The sequence below is a fragment of the Puma concolor genome, chromosome C1 (genome assembly GCF_028749965.1).
Source record: "Puma concolor isolate L17-30 chromosome C1, mPumCon1.1.hap2, whole genome shotgun sequence".
NCBI classification, from domain to species: domain Eukaryota; kingdom Metazoa; phylum Chordata; class Mammalia; order Carnivora; family Felidae; genus Puma; species Puma concolor.
Window position 1 is genome coordinate 5,297,349 of NC_141674.1, and position 21,688 is coordinate 5,319,036.

Consider the following 21,688-nt stretch of genomic DNA (forward strand, 5'->3'; position numbering starts at 1 on the left):
CCCCATGAGGCTGGGCCCCATGCATTCGAAGCCCCCTGTTCTCTGGAACGTGGAAATGGCTAACGCATTCATCACGAGTCTTTGGGCTCCTCACTTGAAAAGCAGCAGGAGAGAACAAGCTGTGAGCAGAAAGCAGATGTGCGGCAGAAAGTCTGACTCCAGGGCCTGACTGCACCTAAAGACATCATTCCTCCCCCTGACATTCCTGTGTTTGACACCCAGTAAGAAAGTGAGTGGGTGCACGTTGTACATTTCCTACATTACTTAAAAGTGAGTTAAAGCCAGGATGATCACTGAGTGGGGCTGCAGGCATTCAGGGCGTTTCTCTTCGGAAACGGGTAGACAGTGCTCCTCAGGCCCGTGGGTAGCAGGGCCAAGCAAGGGACTGACCCACCTTGCTGATCCTGAAGGAGCTGTGAGCAGCCGGACTGTGTGGGGTGGTGGCCACACCACGAGGAGCCACAGCAGAAACGTGACCCGGGGTGTCAAAGAGAGATGGGCTAGGGGTGGGGGTACACCTCTGTGCTTGTCCCCGGTCACCTTTTTGTTTTTGTTTCTCTCGCTTTAACACCTAAGGGATCTAAAACTCTCCCCGAATCAATGTGTCAGTTCCACTTCCCTGAGATGCACCAGATTTAAAACGCACTTGCCTCTAATCGTGCCTTCCCTTTTGACTGCCTTTTTTCTTCTTTTGGTAACTCAGAACACGACGTGACGCGACAGCATCACCTGTGCCATCCTGACCTCAGTAATTAGTATTCCCAGGCAGTAACTAGTTGCTTCCTTAAAAGGAGAACTTTCTAGCTCTTGTCTTCACTGGTGCATGAGCTTCGGGTGTGGGTAGGCAGCAACCGTCAGGATGCCGATGTCAAAGTGGTTTTCACCGCAAATACACCGTATGGGTCTTCTGACTCAATTGTTGCCTGTAAGAGAATATTCTTTTCTCTTTAATCAGATTTCCACGTTAAAAAAGCACAGTGTTGACTTCGGGAGAAAGCACACTGTGGCAGTTTTAATGAGTGCATTCTGAGTGTAGCTTTAGGGGAAACAGCGCCTTTCACACACATGACGCCACTGGACGGTGGGTACCCGGAAGCCTCTCCCGGAGGGTCTCTGGTTCTCCTGCCTTGAGGAGAGGCCAGCGGCAGCAGCCCAGGGGGGCACCTGTGGAGCTGTCTCAGACTCTGAGGACCCGAGCTTCCTGAGCTCCTCTCCACAAGGATCCTGGGGGCTTGGGCCCCGATTTGGCAAGAGCGGCCTTGAAGGGGACCACGAACTCTGCACATGAGGGTCTGCAAGCCCTCAGGCAGGCAAAGAGACACAGGGAGGGGTGGAGGACTGTGCGAGAAGAGAGAGCTTGTATCAGCTCAGGCAGCCACAACATAATACCACAGACTGGGCGGCTTAAAGCACAGAAATGTATTTTCTCACAGTTCTGGAGGCTGGAAGTCTGAGCTCAGGCTGTCGGCGGGTTTGGTCTCTGCTGAGGGCTCTCTCCTTGGCTTGCGGATGGCCGCCTTCTCGCTGCGTCCTCACAGGCTCTTTCCTGTACATGTTTGCATCCCTGGTTTCTTTCTGTATCCTAATTTCCCCCGTTAAGGAAAGGACTCCGGATGGATTAGATGAGAGCCTACCCTAACAGCCTCATCTTAACTTAACCACCTCTTTAAAGGCTCTGTCTCCAAATGCAGTCATGTTCTGAGGTATCGGGGGTCAGGGCGTCAACAAGTGAATTTGAGGGTGACACGATTCAGCCCCTTACAGAGTTATTCTCCAAAATGGGAAGTTCTGCCTGAAGGGGGTTTCATCACTGCCATGAGGGCTCTTCTAAGGCCCCAGACCCACCCTCTGAGACCTCACAGGGGGCCAGTGACTCAGACCCCAGGGCTCATGCTGGAGTTTTCTGACTATGTTGGCCAGGGCGTGGACTGGTTACCTTGCTCTATTGTTTAGCTAAGACAAAATGACAACACCTTTTGGGCACCAGGCTATGAGCTTCACAAATATCTGAGTCCTTACGATGACCCTGTGACCCACTATTATCATCCCCATTTTATAGATGAGCACATTGAGGCCTAGAGAACAGACCCTTTCCAAAGTGTCAGAGCTGGCAAATAGGCGTGCCCAGGCCCTTCTGACTCCTGAACGGAGCACTCACTGCTTGGAAGCTCTGCCTTCTAGGGGTTTTAGGCTTCTGGTTCAAATAAAGCCCAGGCCCAGACTGGCCTGACTGGCCCAGCTTAGAGGGCTCACAGCTCAGATGTGACCCTGCCTCTCTGAGCATCCCACCCCACCACCAGCACCAAAAGGTGGCCGTTGAGTTGACTGGCATGGCTTCAGGAAGGGTGCTCGGGGGTTGGGGGTGCAGCAGCTCTGTCAGCCAGGCGGCCAAGGCTGTCTTTTGATCAAGGAGGGGCCGTCACTCCCTGTCCTTGCCTCCTTGTTCCACCTGGTTGTACCTGTCCCTATTGCTGTCCCTCTGGCTCCCTGTGAGGCCCAACAGAGAAGCAGCTAAGAGCTCCAGCTCCAGCGTTTGGGATTTCAGGGGGCTCTGCTCCTCACTAGTGCACAGTCTGGGGCAGTATAAACATGGCAAGAAGAATGAATGTGGGTAAGGAGTGCAGTTGGGGCTCAGTGACTGTCATCCTGACGACGACGATGATGATGAAGACAATGACGACGATGATGATGAAGACAATGACGATGATGATGAAGATGATGACGATGACGATGAAGAAGACGACGATGATGATGATGAAGATGATGATGGTGACAATGATGATGACGATGACGAAGACGACGATGATGACGATGATGAAGATGATGACGATGATGAAGATGACGATGATGATGATGAAGGTGATGATGGTGACAATGATGATGACGAAGACGATGATGATGATGAAGACGATGATGAGGATGATAATGATGAAGACGATGACGGTGACAATGATGAAGACGATAACGATGACGAAGACGATGAAGAGGATGACGAAGACGATGACGATGATGGCCATGACAATGATGATGGTGACGACAGTAATAACAATGATGATCATGACAATGATGACGATGATGATGATGTCGATGATGATGATGTCGATGATGACAACGACAATGACTGTGACCATGACGACCATGATGATGACTATGACGATGATGGTGATGGTGACGATGGCAGCTTCTGCCCCAAGAGGAAGAGTAAGCCTCTCCACTCCCCGGGTGGCATCTGCTCACTGGGCTCCCATCACCCTTCAGACTCACAGCGCTCTGCTGCTTTTCCATAAGGACCATGTTGCCCAAAGACCTAGAACAGATGGGACTCTGCTGAAGTGAAAGGAGGTGCATGCTCAGGATGGCCTGGGAAGGACTCTCCAGCTATGCTGGCATGTGCTAAGGGGTCTGGATCATCTTGTCTTAGTTCCTCCTGAATGACTACGAAATAGGACTGGGCAAGAATGTCTCTTCTCTCTGTGTGTGTGACTACTGGCCATGCCTAAGGCATCCAGGCCAGCTCCCTCACCCAGCTACCGTGTGCTTAGGAAGGCAAGCTCATTTTAACAGCAGAGGGAGTAAATCACAGTGGGAAAGAACCCACCATTTCAAAAGATCCTACAATGTATCGCGAAGACAGTCCTAGTCCCCGAGCTCTCCTTGGGTGCCCACCAGGCTCCAGGTTATCCACTTTCCATTAATTATCCAATTTCATCCTCTCCGTGCTTTCAGGAGGTGTTCCTATCCCCATTGTACTGAAGAGGAACCTGAATCTCAGAGGGGTCAGGTGACTTCTCCAATGGCACACAGCTAGGGATTCAGACTCTGGGCTGTCAGACACTAAAGCATGTTGAGTGCTTTATCACCACACACTCCCACTTCCTGAGTGCATGTTGGATTATCCACCTTTTTGACACTCTGTGCCCCTTAGAGCAAAGCATGTCTCTGCTGTGCCCCACCCTCACGGAGAGACTAGCCACGTATTTCATCATCTGGCATGCGTATAGTATACAGGGGGGAAGGGAGGGAACAGATGGGCCTGTATAAGCCTCTAGGGAGAAGGAGTTGGTGTTTTCACCCAGATTCTTTGGATTCTCTTTCTGGATTATGTCCTTTAAGAGAAATCCCCAAGTTCTCAGGCTGATGGTTAATGCGTCTCCTCCACTTTCCAAATTAGATCTGACAGACTTCCCAGGCTGATTTAAATCGTGGTAGCATGGTTTACCCTAGCAGAAAACACCTTTTCTCCCCACCGTCCCCTACAGTTATCTACTACTGCATAACAAACCACCCCAAAGCTTAGTGGCTGAAAACAACCGGCGTGAATTAGTTCTCATGATGCTGTGGGTTGCCTGGGCTCATGCGTGCAGCCGCATTCATAGGACTGGTGGTTTCAAATCCAGAATCCCTCCAGCTGGAGCACGGGAGATTGCTGTGTCGGGTCAGGTCAAGCTGGGCATACACCAGCACCACATCTACATGGTCTTTGACCTCATTTTGCAAAATAGGAAATCAAGGCACAGGAAGAGAAAAGAGTTTGCCACACAAGAAGTTAGTGGTGCAGGTGGAACCAGAGCCCAGGCCGCTGACCCCAGGCCTGAGCCCTTCCCCCTACCCTCAGCATTTCCCTCATATGGAAGGCTCAGGGGCTCTGACAAGGACATTTATAGTTCAGCTGGAGATGTTTGAAGCTCTCTGCAAAGCTTACCTTCACCCCTGAATCAGCCTACCATTGTGATGGAGAACCCCAACACACCAGGGAGTTCTTCAAAGGGAACCCCAAGTTCAGGACGCTATTCTCTCCAGGATCCTGAGCTGGTAAGGAGGCAACTACAGCAGGCAAGAATTTGACAGACTCAGCCCTGGCTCTTTTACAGCCCTTCAGAAGCACAATTAGAAATGGTCCCTCTTCTGACCTCCTGTTGCTCCTGGGTGTCACCATCACTGATTCAGTGCCTCCCCTTTGTCTGTCTTGTCTCCTCACTGAGCAGTCACCTGGCAGGGCCTCTCTGTGTGGATTCCCTACCTACACGTGTCCCACACTGGGCTGGACACAGAAGGCTTGGTGAGCAAGGGTGGATGGACTGTCTCTGAGGGTAGGCCATCAGGCCCCCTGACCTTGGTCTTCCCCTTCGTATCTGTTAACTTCTTTTCCAAAGCTAATCCACTGATCCTTTTCTATATTTCAGTCTTTTTCTCCTCTTATTGCGGGTGTTTTACAACTATGATTAACACACCATACAACTCATCTATTTGAAGTGTACAATTCAAAAGTGTTTTAGTAGACTCACAGCGTTGTGCAGACATCACTACAGTCTAATTTTTGAACATGTTCATTCCTCCAAAAAAGAAAGCCCATACCCATTAGCAGTCATGCCCCATTCTCCCCAGCAAGCTCAAGGCAACTCTTCATCTCCTTCCAATCTCTATCATTTTGCCTATTCTGGACGTTTCATATAAATGGAATCATATAATATGTGGTCTTTCGGGGCTGGCTTCTTTCATTTAGCATGTCTTCAAGATCCATCCATGGTATAACGTGTCACCGCTCCATTCCGTTCTTATTGCCAAATGAATGTCCATGTGTACAGACATATGTTTTCATTTCTCATGGACATACCTAGGACTGGAACTGTGGGGTCATGTAGTAACTCTATGATTAACCTTTTGAGGAATTGCCAGACTGTTTACTAAAGCAGCTGTATGTTCCATGCCCGTCAACAGGGGATGAGGGTTTCAAGTGCTTCACATCTTCACCAGCACTTGTTATTATCCATCCTGCTTATTACATCCGTCCCAGTGGGTGTGAGGTAGTGTTTCACTGGGGTTTTGATTTTCATTTGCCCAATGCCTAATGATGTTGAGCGTCCTTTCATATGCTATTGGCTATTTGTTTATCTTCTTGGGAGAACTATCTATTCAGATCCTTTGCCCACTTCTTAAAAAGTAGGCTATTTTTTTTATTATTCTTTTAACATTTATTTATTTTTGAGAGAGCATAAGAGGAGCAGAGGCAGAGGGAGAAGGAGACAGAGGATGCAAGGCGGGCTCTGCACTGACAGTAGAAAGCCCAACACGGGGCTTAAACCCACAGACCGCAAGATCATGAACTGAGCCAAAGTTGGATGCTTAACTGAGCCACCCAGGCACCACAAAAGTAGGCTATTAAAAAATATATATTTGTAATTATTCTTTTTATGCTCTAGATACAAGTCCCTTATGACATACACGAGTTGCATTCAGTGAACTATATTTTTCACTTTCTTGATGGTGTCCTTTGAAGCACAGAAATTTTAAATCTGATGAAGCCCAATTTATCTATCACCACCCCCCTTGTGTCACACACACACACACACACACACCTTGGTTGCTTCTGCTTCTGATGTCAGATCTATGAAATCATTGCCAAATCCAAGGACATGAAGATTCACCTCTGTGTTTTCTTCTATGCATTTTGTAGTTTTAGCTCTTACATTTAGGTCTTCGATCCATTTCGAGTTAATGTTTATATATGGTGTGAGGTAGGGGTCCAACTTCAGTCTTTTGCATGGGGATATCCAGTTGTCCTAGCCTTATTTGTTGAAAAGACTCTTCTTTCTCCATCATGTCTTAGTGCCTTAAAGATACACTCAATATGCGTCTTACACTTATTTTTAAATTGTCATCTAGTTTGAGAAGACTCCCATTTGGCTATTTTTTATTGGAAATAAATACATCTGCTATATTTAGAAACAGATTTTATGTCTTATGAGATAGTCGAGACACAGTTATGCTGCACTAACAAACTACCCAATCTTAGTGCTTTATTTCTCACTCGTGCCCAAGTCCAATGTCAGTTGGTAGGGCAAGGTCTCATCATCACAGTTACTCAGGGACCTGGCTGGGTAGAGTCTACATCTCTACATAAACAGACTTTCACAGTTGCCAGGGCTGGGGAGAAGAATGTGGTGGTTCTTAGAAATCTCCCAGGCTGCTTCTTAAACAAATGGTACCTAAATGGTAGCAAGAGGTTTTAGGTATGTGGAGAACTATCAGAGAGAAGCAAAATGAATACAGGCTCAGAACCTAAAACCCTGATCTGCCGCTTACCATCTGTATGCCTTTAAGCAATTTATCGGACTTCTTAAGGCCTTCATTTTTACCTCTATACAATAGCCAACTTGCAGGAGAAAAAATGGCAGTGCATGTGAGTGGCCAGCATAATGGCAGGCTGATAACAGGGATCCAACAAACTGTAGTTCCTTTCTTCCTCATCTGCACCCGGATGCACCCCCTTGGTTCATCATGAGATCCTCCGTAGAGGTTAGGGCTGAGATCCCCGCTTCAAGGGGCAATGATTGCGCTTGGTCCCTGCCAAGGGACCACATCCCTGAGCGAAGTTTTCTTTTTCCCTATTTTCAAAGACAACCCAGATGTACTCAAAGCCCCATAAAAATCTAGTGTAATATTTTGCCTTAAGCACACGCATGCCTTACCCTGTCATTTCCTAACCTGCTAGAAAGGAACATGAATACCCACAAGGGAAGACTGCCTGTGGGCACTTGGTTCTAGCATGCTATCAGAGGTCTGGACTTGTTTCAGAAGCATCCAGCATACCCCACCCAGCGCCGTCTGACTTTCCACAAATGGGCCCAAAGACGGCACTTGCTCTTGTGGCCTCCATCCTGAGACAGAAGTGCTGTGAGGAGTCAGAGTGACAGATCTTCCAGGAGAGTAATGGGCCCAGCAGAGGAACAGGGAAGGGACTTTGCTACTGCAGAAATGTCACTTCGGGCTGCCTGAAAGGAGAGCTCCAGGCTGCTGACCCCAGCTGTATCACCAGGGCACAGCCAATGTGCTGAAGCATCGATCACTACGTCAGGTAGTCAGGACTTGGGGCTCCTGGAGGAAGGGTGAAGGGTCATGGGTTCCACTGATGCCTGTCCTCAGGCAACTGGGATGTCTAGGGTCGAACCTCTGCCTTTTGGAAACAAACCCAAGAAAAAAATGCCCCTGCCTGAAAGACAGAGAAGACTGGAGGCGTCTTCTCTTTAGCAGGGTCCAAGTGCCTGAGCCTGGATCCTGATTACCCTGGGGTCACTGGGCATTGTAGAGTTGAAGGGCAGGCACTGCCCCTCGTGGTCCCACCTCCCTATTCTCTTGCTCACAGTCCATTCAGAGCGATTCAGCGCCTATCACCTGACTACTTACAGTGTGCCCGGCATTGCATAAGGCCAGGATAAGCTTAAGACTTTGTTCCTGGTCTCCAGGAGATTAGAGCTGTCTCGGTCTCAGCTAGTAACAACCGCTTTTTAAAGCACTTCTTATTAATGTATAATATATGGGGTGCCTGGGTGGCTCAGTCTGTTAGGTGGAGGACCTTTGGTTTCAGCTCAGGTCATGATTTCACGGCTCGTGGTCTGGAGCCCCACGTCGGGCTCCTTGCTGACAGTACTGACAGCCGGAGAGTCTCTCTCCCTCTCTCTGCCCCTCCCCTGCTCGTATTCTCCATCTCTCTCTCTCAAAAATAAATAAGCTTATTCATGTATAATATACATATGGAAAAGTGCACATTCTCCTAAGTATGTGAAACTCAGCTCATCCAGTTTTCAAACCAAAACTAGTGCCCACGGCAAGAATAGAACGTTATCAGAAGCCCAGAAGCCCTCCCCTCCCCTTTCCAGTCACTCACTACTCACCACCCTAAGATAACCTGACTTCTAGTAGCAGCCAAATAGTATTGAGTGTGCCTTACGCACCAGGCGCTGGCATAAGCACATCGACTGGCTCATTTAACTCTCACCCATAGATACGAAGGGACCACAAGTGGAGCACACAGCTAGCAGTTGGGAGAGTCTAACTTTGAACCCAGATGGTTTGTCTCCAGAGCCCTCTTCCTTGACTACTGGCCCTGACATTGCCTCTCCTGGAAGCAAGTAGATCCCACCCAGGGAGCGCTGCGATAGCAATGCTGGGGATGAGGGGGCTGGAGCCAGGCCTTAAGGAGTGCATAGGGGTGCCCCTAGCAGATAAAGGGAGTAGGGAAGCGGAGTCAGGAAGTGCAGGGGTCCTGTGCGGTGAAAGCAGGGTGAATGGAGGCAGGTGAGGGCGGGCACACGAAAGGCTTGTTGGAGCAGGATTCTGAACAGTATCGGGTGTTGTGACTTTGCCAGGGCACGGAGGGACTTGCTGCAGACAGGGTCAGCCCCCAGGAGTCAGGCTGCACACGACCTGCTTGCTTCCCTGGCTCAGAAGCGTGGCGCAGAATAGGACCCAGACTCACCAGGAGCGTCCTGGGCTTGGCCTCTAGCCAGTTATGCATTTTTGATTGTAGAAGCTTAGGGGCTAGGCATAATATTGTGGTTGTTTTCGCGCGCGTTTGGATAGGATTAAAAAAAAAGAAAAAAAAGTCCGTTCCCACGTTTTGAGATTCTTTTTAACCCAGATGTCAGGAAAGGGAAATAATCAATCTCAAAGATAATTGACACCATGGAGGATAAAAAGAGAAGATAGCCTCACGGAACGTCTGCGCGGGTCAAGCGCTTTCTATGTGCAAGACCGTAGGTGGGTGCGGGGGCGGCAGCGCTCGAATAGCAGCAGCAGGGTGACGAACGGAGGGAAAGGAGAAGGGGTGGCGGTGGCCACTGGGATGCCTAGGCAGGCTGCTAGGAGACGGTGAGCCTTGATGGAGAGGTGTGACTCGGACATGGGGCAGGAGGCGAGGCGAGAGGTCGTCAGGCAGAAGTATGCAAGTGAGAAAGCCAAGCCGCAGCCAGAACTTTTGGACACCAGGGTGAGGCCCCGAGGAGCGGGCGGAGGCCCTGGAACTCCAGCTAAGGAGGTGGGGCCCTGCGCCGCCGGCAAGGGAGTCCCGGACGCTCCTGAACTCCCAGGGGACCCGCCATCCACCGTCCCTAGCAGACATCCTCGGCCGCGCCCTGGCCGACGCCCGTGCACCTCTGCACTGCCGCCCGAGGACTTGCCCCGCGCCCTCGCGGCCTGGGCGGGCTCGCCGCGCCCCGCGCCCCTCCTTCCCGCCCAGCCTTCCGCGCTCCCCCGCTCGCCGCTCAGCGCAGCGCCGGCTCCTCCCGCGGCTGCATTGCAGACGCCGCCGCCGCAGGGCGCGTCGGGGCCGCGCCGGGAGCCGAGCCCGGGTAAGCTGGGCCCCTGGGCGCGGGTTCCGCGCGCGGACCCGACGGCGCCGCGCGGCCGGGAGTCGGCGGGCCGGCCGCGCGGCGGCTCCGCCGGGCCTTGCAAGCGCGGCCCGATCGCCCCCGCCGCGCGGGGCCCGGAGGAAGCCTCTCGGGGCCGTGGGCCCGGGGGAGCGGGCGCGGCCGTCGGGCTCGGGGCCGTCCCTGCCTTCGAGGGGACCGCGGCCCACCCCCTAGCGGACCTCCCCGACTCAGGGCGCGGGGCAGGCGGCGGCGTCGCGAGGGGCCGTGGCCCGCCAGGGCCCCGAGTGCGGGCGCCCGGAGCCGCGGGGCCGCGCTCCGCCCGCACCCTCCGGGCCCGGCCGCCCGCCGTCCAGCGCGGCGCCGCGCGGCTCCGGCGCAGTTCCGGCGCAGTCCCCGCGCCGAGCGGCTCCGCGCCCCACACCTGCCTCTGCCCGGCTCCGGGTGACGTGGCGCCCTCCGATTGGCGCGCGCGGCCTGGAGGGCGGGGCCGCGGCCGGTGAGCTCACCGCCGCGCCCCGCCATTGGCCCGGGCGGCGCACTCGGGCTGTGGCGGGGAGACAGCGGTACCCGGAGCCCGAGTCGTTCCAGCTGCGGCGTGTGGAGCTGAGCGGGTCGGGGCCGGGCTAGGCTGTCGGGGCCGGGCCGGGCGGGGCCGCGCGGGAGAGGAGGAGGAACGCAGAGGCGGCTCGGCGCCAGCGCGACCGAGCGGTGGCCGTGCTCTCCAAGTCCGAGTGAGTGTGCGTGCGGCCGAGGGGCGAGTCGGCCGGGCGCGTGCGGGGCGAGGGCGGCGGCCGGCGGGGGCGCGCGGGGCGGCGGGGGCGCGCGGGGGCGGGGCCGGGGGCGGGCGCGCGCGGCGGCCGGGGCGTGGGGGGCGCGCGTGTTCGCGTGAGGGGGCGCGGGGCGTGTGCGGGCAGCGGGTGCGAGGACACGCGCGGCGGGGGAGGGGGAGGGAGCGCGAGGGGCGCGCGAGCTCACGCGAGCGGGCAGTGTTTTGGCGCGTGAGTGTGCGTGGGTCCCGCGTGTGTTTACGGCGCGGGTGCGAGGGCGGGGGTGTTTGGCCGAGCGTGAGCGGCGCGTGTTGATGGGGCGGGTGTGCGAACACGCGCGTCTGCGGAGCGAGTGGGGAGGAAGCGCTCGTGGGGATGGAGAGCGCGAGGGGACCGGGCGTGTTTGGACGCGTGAGTGCGCGGGGCCGGCGTGGGAGCGAGCGTGTCCGTGAGGAGGTGGGTTGGGGAGTGGGCGTGAGATCACGCGTGTTCCTGGGGCGCGTGGGGGTGTGGGGGAACGTGAGGAGCGAGGCCGAGCGCGCGCGTGTCGATGCGAGGCAGCGAGGGCGGGAGCGGGTGTGAGGACACGCGTGTGTGCGCGAGGGAGTGGAGTGTTTGGGTGAGTGGCGGTCTGGGGGCGCGCGTGCGGGGAGTGGCCGCGGCGGGCGGGGGCGGCGGGGCGCGAGCCGCGCGGGCGCCCACGGGGCCGCCGACTGGTTTTTGTCTGCGAGGCGCAGCTCGGCGGCGGGCTTTTCGGATCCAGAGCCCTCTCCCGCGGCTGGGCGCGGGGAGAGGGTGGGGGATAGGGGCCCCTCGGCGGGAAGTTGGGGGGGGGCAGACAGGTGCCCCTCGGCGGGGAGAGGGCGGGGGACAGGTGCCCCTTGGCGGCGGGGGAGGGCAGGTGCCCCCTCTGCGAGTAGCGGGGACAGGTGCTCTGCCCCTCGGCGGGGAGGAGGGGGAGACAGTTGCCCACTCAGCGGGGCGCGGGGAGAAGGCGGAGAACAGGTGCTCCTTGGCGGGGACTGTGGGGCACTGGTACCCCTCGGCGGGGAGAGTTGGGGCAGGTGCCCCCTCGGCAGGGAGAGAGGCGGGGAAAGGGGACGGGATAGGTTCCGTTTCTGCGGGGGGTGGGGGGGAGGAAGGGAGAGGGCCCAAGACTGGTGTCCCCTCCGTGGGAAGAGAAGATCCGGAAAGGAGCCCCTTTCGCGGGGAGAGGAGAGAAGGGTCGGGACGTGTGCCCCCTCCGCGGGGCGCTGGGAAAGGGGCCGGGACAGCACCGAGCTCGGCCCCAGGCGCCTCTGCGGGACTAGGCGGTTGGAGGCTGCCTTTCCTAAGCAAGCCAATGGAGTGAATGAACGTTTTATTAATCTGTGCGTAGAACCGGCGGGGAAAGTTGGTTGAGTTCAGAGACTAAGAGGTTTGGAAGAACTCGCGAGTTTGGCTTAACCTGCAGACCAGGACAGGAGAGGCACAGTGACCCTTGCTTCCAGCAGCCACTCTCAGATGGGCTGGAATACAGACCCCGTGTGGCCTTCTTGCACTTAGAGGATCTCCCGTGGTTTGATTTAGGTAGTGCACAACTTTAAGAGGTGGCTGTGATGGCATTCAAATGTTGAGACTTTTTCAATCTCCATAGGTCTCTGTAGGCATCAAAACAAATTTCCGAAACCGCAGTGCTCTTGCAAAGCGTCTTCTGAAATCAACTCGTTCACCAGGGAATGATGACAATTTTAGTCTATTTTATATTTTGTACACTATTGCTTGGTATGATTTCTGCTGATTAACCTGAAGTGTCTAATTAGCAAAGCAGATTCAGTGAACGTGAGAAGTGCTCTTAAATATCACAGAAGAGCCTCACGTATTTGTTTGGTTGTGTGCATTCTGTTTCTTTCACCAGTGAAGCCAAACCCTGAAATTTTAAAATTGTGCTCCCCCCCCCCCCCAAATTTTGTTATATGTGGTCAGGTGGCTCGCTGTGTGTAAAGGAGTTCTTTTTTCTTTCTGCATGAAGGAATTTTACAGAGTTTTCCTAGAGAAACTGTGTTGTATGAAGAAACTACTGCCTGGGAACGTGATAGAAATACATTAAGCGGTAGCATTTTTCATGGTTGTGTTTATGGGAAAATATTATTTTAAGACCAACATTAGACAATAGCAAATAAGCTTATGTGTATTCTTTTCCTTGTATAGATTTAGGGAGTAATAATGTTTAATGTTCTAGAAAATAACACTTATTTACAGGATATGTGTTTCCCAAATAAATTTAGCCTAGGAGTGAAAAAGGGAAGGAGCACTAGTGTGAATATCTAAGGGGCCTCTGTTCAGTCATCCTGATTAATTACTAATTCCCTTGCAAACAGTCAAAGTGGAAACAGTATTTAATGCAGTGGATGCAGTGGTGAATAACAACAGTGTACTATTTAAAGAGTTGTTGAAATCAACTTTTCTGTTTCTGCCAGGCGCACACATAGATACATGGTTGTTTTCTCTAGGACTCTGGTGGGCCATCTTGTCCATATTAGCAGCTGTCGCTGCTGCAGTGTATTCATGTTGGACTGTTCTAGAGAGCATAGGCATAGAGAGCAGGTGGAACTGAGGATTTTTTTTACTTCGTGTCAGATAGTGATGTTAAAGAATCCGTTGACGTTGAGCACCTCCCCCCGTCCTCCACCCCAGTGAAAGATGTGAAGCCCATAGTGATGGCTAAGGTTCGGGTGCTCTCTCAAAGCCCTCATCTGGCAGTGCAGGGAATGTGCCTTTGGGGGATCTAGAGTTAACTCTGGGCACCATCATAATTTTGCTGCTGTCTTAATCATTGCTGTTGGGAACTTCTGAAGCTGCAGAAATGTGCCTGTAGGCCGCCGTTTTTAAACGTTTAAGGCAGAATGGTTAGTACATTTATTTAAAACACAACTTTAGGAATCACCCAGAAAGGTCAGTAAAGACCATTTTGTTAAACTTGGCACAGTGCTCTAGCTGGTGCGGTGGTTTCTGGAAGTCCTTTATTCTTATTTCCCGCCCCTCTTCCAACTGTTCATTGTGTATCTGTCATGTCTTCTCACATTTAAAGGGCATTGCTTTCTCTGGCTTCCAGTGGCTTAATATTTGTATACCATCGATCTTTTCAAAAAGACTCTCTTAGTGGTGCCAAGTTTTCATTGTTAAATACCAACCACGGTATCCTGTCGCGGTATATAAGCCCACGATTTGGGAACTTATTTCAGTTATATATCGCTTTGCCAACATGTGATGCAGTTTGTGTAAACCTCACCTGTTTTTTTTTTTTTTTCTTTTAAGTGATTTAAGGGAGCTTACAGAGACGCAGGCATACCTTGCTCTGTTGTGCTGCTCTGTGTTACACGTCACTGATCAGGCATGTTTTACAAAGTGAAGGTTTGCGGCCACCCTGCTCAGGAAGGAGGGAGTCGTCAGCACCATTTTCCCAACAGCATTTGGTCCCTTCATGTCTCTGTCACGTTTTGGTAATTCTTGCAATTAAAACTTTTTTTTTTTATCATTATTCTATTTGTTAATGGTGACCTGTGATCAGTGATTATGACTGGCTGAACGCTTAACTGATGGTTACCATTTTTTTTAATGGTAGCAGCGATTTTTAATTAAGGTATATAGTTTTTTTAGACGTAATGCTATTGCACACTTAATAGACTATAGCGTGAAAATAACTTCTATGTGCATTGAGTTTATCTGACTCGTTTGATGGCGATATTCACTTTATTGTGATGGTCTAGAACCAGACCCACAATACCTCCAAGGTATGGCTGTCTATATTACACAGTGAAGCAAGATAAAAATGGATGAAATAAAGAAGGATGAGGCAAAAAGAAAGCGAGGCTTCAGGAAAGCGAAATGTGAAATGGGGGTTCTAATGAGGTTAGTAACATTCATTGCATCAAATCTCATGTACTTTCTGGAGGCAGGCCGTAAAGTGCATTCTGGGCTTTCTGGCAAGCACAGACATGATGTAGGGCTCACTTTGTCTTTCTCACACCTGACATGGATTTTCTTAAACTCCATGTAAGATCTGACAGCCCACCAAGACTTTTCTGTGGTGACGGGAGAAGCCCAGACGGGATGCACTGAATGACATTGAAGGCCGCGTGTCCCTATTAGACACATTTAACAAGTGCCGGGGAGCCTGCTGTGGGTGTCAGCACCTAATAGCATGAAGATTGGAGATAGCTCATGATCGTGAAGACCATCACAGACGGTCTTGTCCCCATCCTGCGTGGATTGCCCTGAAGTCAAAGTCAAATGACGATCTTCCTTTGCTTTTCTCTGACACTGTCTGGGCAGGGGTTAACGCACAGCAGGCAGGCAAGGAGATGCCTTTACCGTCAGGAAATAGTTACGCTCCCCCCCCCCCCCCCCCCCCCCGCCCCAAGCAGTGTAGCACAGAGGCTTGTTATAACCATGGCACCATACTTTGTAAATAGTGTCTTTGCCCTTTTTTTTTTTTTTTAAACCATTGGGAGTGAGTGCGTTAACAATGCCTATATGATTTTCCTTGATGCTTTATTTCAGGAAAGCGCCTTTCGTGTGCTAACACGTTTTACTTTTGAAAATACCATGGTTCCTATAAGTGGTTTAATTTTACATTGTCTTGTCAAGCACCGAACGTAGAACATAGCTTTAGACGTATGACGTATAGGAAGATCGATCAGTGAACACATTGTTTTAAAGTACCAGTTGTATGTCAACTGTTAAGCAAATTATAACATTATTGTTACTTTGAAGAAGGTAAAGTATGGAAGGAATTTAATCAGAGTAAATGTTCATAGGAGTTAAGCTAGTGATGCTAAACTTCTGTAACATTTTTGTAATATTGAAAGTAATGGGAAATAACCTAAGTTCTTCCAAATACATTAAATTAACATTCATCAGCTGCCAGGACTAACTAGCCTCTCCATATCTGTCCCCTTTCTTCTGCCTGCCACTGACCAGCCTCCGAATCTGGTCCCACTCTCTTAGCCAGCCTTCCCGTGTGCCCTGACAACAACTCAATATTCTAAATTCTCTGAGCCTAACTCAAGTCTTATGTCATCAGACGCCTTTTCCCTCACCTCGCAGCTTAGATTATCGGCTCCTTGTGGGGGCGGGGAGGCACATCAACTCTTCCCTTCCCTGCTCCACCTAGCATGACGAAGCCTGGGAGCTGGAGTTTCGTAACCACTGCCCGCTGACAAGCTGACACGTGGAGTGTGACTTATTGGATACGGCAGGGGGGATGTGATGAGGGTGTGTTTCTTCAGGCCGAGAGCAAACCTGACTGTCCCCCTGCTTCTCGCACCAGTTTAGTCTTGTCTGCTAGTCATTTGGACACAGATGCCACAGGATCTCCCGTGCAGAGCCGTTCAAAGTCCCTAGGGGATTGGGGTTTTCATGTAAGGGGTCTTGGAGAGTCCTGGCCTGTACCCGTGTAGAATAGCTAGGTCTGACACCTGCATCATCTTTCCGGCTTTCTTACGATTGGCCAGAAGCTTGCCATCTAGGAATGGGTACCGGTAACAGCTGTTTGCTTTAATATAATACAGTAGGATGAGTACCAGGGTGCTTTGTTTTGTTTTTTCCAGCTCTACCACTCAGTAAGTGAGAAATCTCAGGGAAGTCACCTTGGATCTCTGCATCAGGGCCTTACCTGTTTTCTAAACGTATGAGGAGTGATTCAGGAAATCAGTGTAGTGGTCAGCATCCTCACTTTTTTTTTTTTTTTTAATTTTTTTTTTCAACGTTTATTTATTTTTGGGACAGAGAGAGACAGAGCATGAACGGGGGAGGGGCAGAGAGAGAGAGGGAGACACAGAATCGGAAACAGGCTCCAGGCTCTGAGCCATCAGCCCAGAGCCTGACGCGGGGCTCGAACTCACGGACCGCGAGATCATGACCTGACTGAAGTCGGACGCTTAACCGACTGCGCCACCCAGGCGCCCCATCTCACTTTTTAAAATCAGAGTACCTGGTACGGGATTTGGGAAGTTTTTGTTTCAGGGGCACATGCACACATGCGTGTATGGGTGTGTATGGGTGTGTGTGTGTGTGTGTGTGTGTGTGTGTGTGTGTGTGTGTGTGTACTGGGTTCTGATTCTTTCTCTGGGACACAGTCAAAAACTCCTGAAAGCCCCTGGACCAGAGAATTCCTGAGTTCTCTTTAAATCTTAGTGTTCTACAGCGATTCTCTTCCACGGGATGTGTCTGTTCCAACAGTGGATTTGGCAGTAACCTAGGGCTGCGCGAGCGCAGATAACCACCGTGGGTTCAGAGTTCAACGGCAGATGGTCTCCGGCGAGACTGGAGTGCAGAATTGTCTTTTTCTGATTTCTTCAGGTAATCGAAATGTTTCAAATAAGCATGACAGCTTATTTCCATCACAACTTTCCCCATGTTTTACACAGAGATTCCAATGATACTTTTGCACTACTGAGGTCCAGGTGATTCATATTTGACTATTTTTTGTTTGTAAATGGGAGCAGACTTTCCCAGTATTCATTTAGTGAAAGGATCCACATTTCAATTAGTAGAGTCACCTTACAGTCCTCTGTTAGCTGCAAGGAACAGAACTCCAGCTCAGACGGGCTAAAGTATAAAAGGGAATTGATTGACTTTTATGAGATCTGGTTTTGGAGTTATCTTCAGGTACAACTGGTTCCAGATGCTCAAGTGATATCATCAGGGACCCATCTCCCCCTCTGTTGACTCTACTGTCTTCTATGTTGATTTGAGTCTCATTGCCACAGCGTAGCGGGATGGACTCCTCAAAGCTCCAGGTTTATATTTTGCCAATTTAGCAAATGTATCCGGGAAAACAGCGCATCTCTGTCAGTTGTTCCAGGAAATGTTCTGTTCTCGGCTCAGCTGGACTCATGTGTCCAATCACCGGAATAAGAGGAGGCCGTACTCTCGTTAGCAAGGCCTGACTCTCCCTCCCTGGGAACAAGCGTTGGGGTCAGCACCACCTGAACTCTGCAGAGGACAGGAGCATCTCCCAAAGGAGAAACAAGGGAGGCTAGCCAGGCATCTGGGAGGAAGCCGGGGCTTTCTGATGTTCAGCCTTGATGGTCACGTTCCTAAAGAAAGCACCATTCATCCTGAAACCACAGAAACTCGTCATCAGGCGGAGTCCGTGATTTTATCCTCATGGTCTCATCTTAAAGGAGAAGACACCAGAACCCTCACCTTTTATTAGGTGCTGACTAACAGTTCCTAGGACCATTTTCAGAAAATGTGATTCAAGTCCTTAATATACTATACACTGTGGTTTGGATTAATCCACAAAGAATTCATTTAAATATCCTTTTGTTTTTTCTAATGAAAGAAACCATTCATTCTACTCCAGCCAGAATCCATCACCTGGCGTGTGTGTGTGTGTGTGTGTGTGTGTGTGTATGTGAAAGATGTTTTATCTAATAGTGTAAAGAAATAGGAAGTGCCCAGCCTGAAACTGATGGTGTTCTAAAAACTTACAAGTCAATTGAATAATATTTCCCGGATAAACAGTACAACAAATGGTAAGTATGTTCCCAGGCTTGCCTGAGAAGGGAAACCTTTTGAACCCATGATAGGTACTCCGCATTTATAGGAGAAAAATATTAAAATAATACACGTGCATGTATGTATCACATTATATACTGTAAAACACTGAACTGTATAATCTACATAATATATAGCCTACACTTACATGTTCCAAAATAGATGAGTGAACTTGATATTTTCATATTAAATGATGTCACTCAAATATACATGTAAAATAACTTCAGTAAATAGAACTTTTTTGCGAAGTTTTTTTTCTTAATTTTTCAAGTTTATGTACGTATTTTGAGAGAGCGTGTGAACAGGGAGGGGGCAGAGAGAGAGGGAGAGAGGGAATCCCAAGCAGGCTCCACTCTGTCAGCACAGAGCCTGACATAGGGCTTGAACTCACAAACCGTGAGATCATGACCTGAGACGAAATCAAGAATCGATGCTTAACCAACTGAGCCACCCAGGCTCCCCTTTGGTGAAGATTCTTAATTTTTTAAAAATATTTGTTATTTGAGAAAGAGACAGAGAGCAAGCAGGGAAGGAGCGAGAGGGAGGGAGACACAGAATCTGAAGCAGGCTCCAGGCTCCGAGCTGCCAGCACAGAGCCCGATGCAGGGCTCGAACCCACAGACTGCGAGATCGTGACCTGAGCCGAAGTCGGCCGCCCAGCTGACTCAGCCACCCAGGCGCCCCAATGAAGATTCTTAATTCATAGGGTAGAACTCAGAATGGTCCTCTGAAATTACAAAGACTAGGTCTCCAACTTTTTGGAAGAAAGAAATTTAAGTTTCTTGATAACATAACCCTAACGTTATTCTTATTATCAATTGTAATTGAAATCTTATTTTTACTCTCAAATGGCACAAAGAGAAGAGAGAGTTGAGAGAAGCCCTTCTGAGATATCTTCAAGGCTGGAACAGCGGGAGGGACGGACGGTGTGGGTTGGGGAGGTGGTTGTGTGTGACAGAACGAACCGTCAGAGGAACCATCAGACCAGTTCCTGGGTGACGCTCACCCTTGACCCACATAACTTTATCCAGGTCCGTGGCCGGTTGGCGTGGCGCCTGTCCCCAGCCTGGTGAGTGAAGAAGGAAGATGAAGAGTGCGGTCCAGGGACTTCCTCACCAGGGACCGACTGTATCGGGGTGCTCTTTAGGACTAGTGTCAGTCCCTAACCTCTTCTGTGGGAACATGAGTTACAGGAAATGCTTATAACAAGCTCTCCTCCCCCCATGCCGGAAGGTTCAGATACGTTTAGGAAGCATGCCTACTGGCTCTCCGCCAGCAGTTTCTAGCTCCTGTAAGCATGTTAGGGTTCAGAAAAAGTCCTACATTAACGAAATGCACATGTATTTAGTTGTGTTGAACCTAGGAATCCCAAAACATCCCGACACGGCATTTTGTCGCTGTGGTCTCCTGAGTGACCTCTCGTGGAAAATGTTCCACAGCACGCAGTTTGGGAAACGCTTCAGTGGACCATCCCCACAGCACCGTCCTGAGCCTGGAACCCACGCCCCCGCCCCGTGGGTCTGGGAGTCCCCTGATACGGAATGTACACTTTTGTGCATGTGTACTTTTCTAGGAAAGGGTTTGTAGCTTTCATCACTGAGAGCCCGTGAACAAGAAGGGTAGGAACCATTGTTTCGGGTTCTTTTCTAACAAGGGAGGTCCAGCTTCTGTACATTTCGTGTCAGCCTAGGGACGTTACTCAGCAGGCACGGTGGGCACTCAGAGGTGGCTCAGGGACGCGGAGGGTGTCGACTGGTAAGCAGGCGGCTGACTAGTCAATTATTAGGCTTATTGTCGAGTAGGTTTAAACAGCGGCAGCTACTCCCTTTCCAACGGGAATTGTGGAAAGAAATTACTTTTGCAGAGCACAGCCTTATCGTTACACTCCGGATTATTCCCAAACGAGACGACGTATTATTTCATTAGAGTAAAAAGGGTTTTTTTTTGTTTTTTTGTTTTTTAAGTTAAGAGCCACTGACCTGTAGAAGAGAAATCCGTTTAGAGCTCCTTAATGATAAACTACTAAAAACCAAATAAATGCAGAAAGCTTTTCCTTCAGGAAATTGAAAACCATCAACTCACCTACTTTTAGATGTAAAAATCAGGATCATAAAATACTGTTCAGGGAAGAGTGAGCAGTAAGTAAGAGACATGCATGGAATAGTTGATGGAATTTCCCCTTGACTTAAATCATCAGAGAGCTGTGAAGTCAGACCACATTGGATCTTTGCAGAAGTGCTTCTGTGAAATAGTGTTTTGGGGTCTGTTAATACTAAATGGCAATAAACAATCCTGTCAAACCCAGTTGACTTTATTACAAGGATGTTGAAGTCTGTCCCATCACCTGCTATCCAAAACGACTGACGGGGATCTCGAAACTGCCTCCTGTCTTGTTTCATTTGCCGCGTTCAGCCAAATTTGGGGCTCACAATTAAGCATTTTGGAGAATCTCATATGTGTTTTCTGTACAATAGCTTTGTGTGAGTTTTACTTTTTGTGAACCTTGGTCTTAATCTGTTATTAATCGTAAGTATTTTTGTCAGCCACCTCAAACAGGCATACCTGGATCCAGGATTGATAGCAGTTAGGGGAGAACAGGGGAGGAAATAAAAACGTTGAGGAGGAATGGATTGAGACGGAAGGGAGATCGGGAAAATAAGGAAGAGGGGAGACCAGGAGATTGTAGGGATGTGTTAGGGGTTTGTGAGGGATGCTCCCCACGTTTAGCACCTGCTGTCCTTTGAGTTGGTTATTAACCTTTCTTCCATTATTTAACTGCTCCCTGAATCTTTTGACCAACTATGCTCTGAGTGGGGTGATTAAAGAAGCCTGCTTTGGGGCTTCTGTGAGGACAGTCAGGCAAGGCAACCCCCTCAGCTCTGTGAAATCATGTTGCATCCCCATTTCGTGGAAAGCACCATACCTTGTTAGCCTTCCCACCTAATCCAAGGGGTGTTTGGATACTGGCCTCAATAATACATTCATTTAGGCCTCAGTGATTGGGAATTTGCAGAAATTTGAAGGTTCCTCTGGTCCAGGGGTAGAGTGTTAACAGGAGGTGTAGCGCACAGGTTACCACCTCCCAAACTCAAAACGTCATGAGTGAGTGACATAACACAGACACGGGAGAGTGGACGGTGGCACATCCTCGTGTGACGTGTAGCCAGACGACCCTGCAGGATCGTGACTCTTCCAAAGAGGACCTTACTGGTTAAAATTTTTCCAACC

The 21,688-nt window shown here is 50.4% G+C and overlaps 1 protein-coding gene and 1 long non-coding RNA gene across 9 annotated transcripts in view; both read left to right on the top strand.

Annotated features, from left to right (window-relative positions):
• CAMTA1 (calmodulin binding transcription activator 1) overlaps positions 1-21,688 on the top strand; it is an 829,903-nt gene that overhangs the window by 765,403 nt on the left and 42,812 nt on the right. The gene's annotated exons all lie outside the window — the stretch shown is intronic.
• On the top strand, positions 12,063-18,213 carry LOC147577746 (uncharacterized). Of its 2 annotated transcripts, XR_015254414.1 has the most exons (3): positions 12,063-12,285; positions 14,213-16,617; positions 16,858-18,213. It is a non-coding gene; the product is annotated as an uncharacterized LOC147577746 (long non-coding RNA). The 2 variants fall into 2 exon arrangements; XR_015254413.1 differs by having other exon boundaries at positions 12,063-16,617.